We start from the raw sequence: 1006 nt of genomic DNA, 5'->3' as shown, positions 1-1006 counted from the left end.
GGCTGAGGGGTGACCTTATAGAGGTTTATAAAATTATGAGGGGCATGGATAGGATAAATAGGCAAAGTCTTTTCCCTGGGGTTGGGGAGTCCAGAACTAGAGGGCATGGGTTTAGGGTGAGAGGGGAAAGATATAAAAGAGACCTAAGGGGCAATGTTTCACACAGAGAGTGGTACGTGTATGGAATGAGCTGCAAGAGGAAGTGGTGGAGGCTGGTACAATGACAACATTTAAAAGACATTTGGATGGGTATATGAATAGGAAGGGTTTGGAGGGATATGGGCCAGGTGCTGGCAGGTGGGACTAGATTGGGTTGGGATATCTGGTCGGCATGGACAAGTTGGACCGAAGGGTCTGTTTCCGTGCTGTACATCTCTATGACTCTTAGAACAAATTTGTTTCAACGTAAGCAACTATAACAGCAGTATGTATATCCTGATGTTTACTCTGAAATGTTCATAGAATCATACAGTTCAGAAAAGGTCCTTTGGTCCATCAAGTGTACAATGATGAAAACATTTTTCCTTCAAATAGATAATGGCAAATAGTCTTTGTGGGTAATGTAATGGTACGTGTGTCTGTCTGTTGTGTGTAACATGTCCTATGTGCTCCTTGTGGAAAAGAGAGCTCAATGTAGGGAGACGTGGGCGAAATATTCAAGTTGGCGAGGGGTCAGGACAGAATAAACGGGGAAAAACTCTGTAAAGATAGAGATTGGTTTAAAGCAACTGGAAAAGAAGCAAATGTGAAGTGAGGAAAAGCTTTCTGATGCAACGAGTGGTTGAGGGTGTGGAAGATGCTGGAGGCAGGGTCAATCTCATCCTTCAGAATGGAGAGAGGTGGTTGTTTGCAAAGGGGCAATGTGCAGAGTTCCCAAGAGGAGACAGGGCAATGGCATTAAAATAAATATTCACTCAGAGCTAGAGCCCACCCTGGGCTGAATAACCTCCCTCATCATTGTAACCATTCTGTGATCAGTACAAGTTATCGACAGGTCTACCCGTGG

The sequence above is a fragment of the Chiloscyllium plagiosum genome, chromosome 9 (assembly GCF_004010195.1).
Source record: "Chiloscyllium plagiosum isolate BGI_BamShark_2017 chromosome 9, ASM401019v2, whole genome shotgun sequence".
Lineage (NCBI taxonomy): Eukaryota > Metazoa > Chordata > Chondrichthyes > Orectolobiformes > Hemiscylliidae > Chiloscyllium > Chiloscyllium plagiosum.
This window is presented reverse-complemented; position numbering follows the sequence as displayed.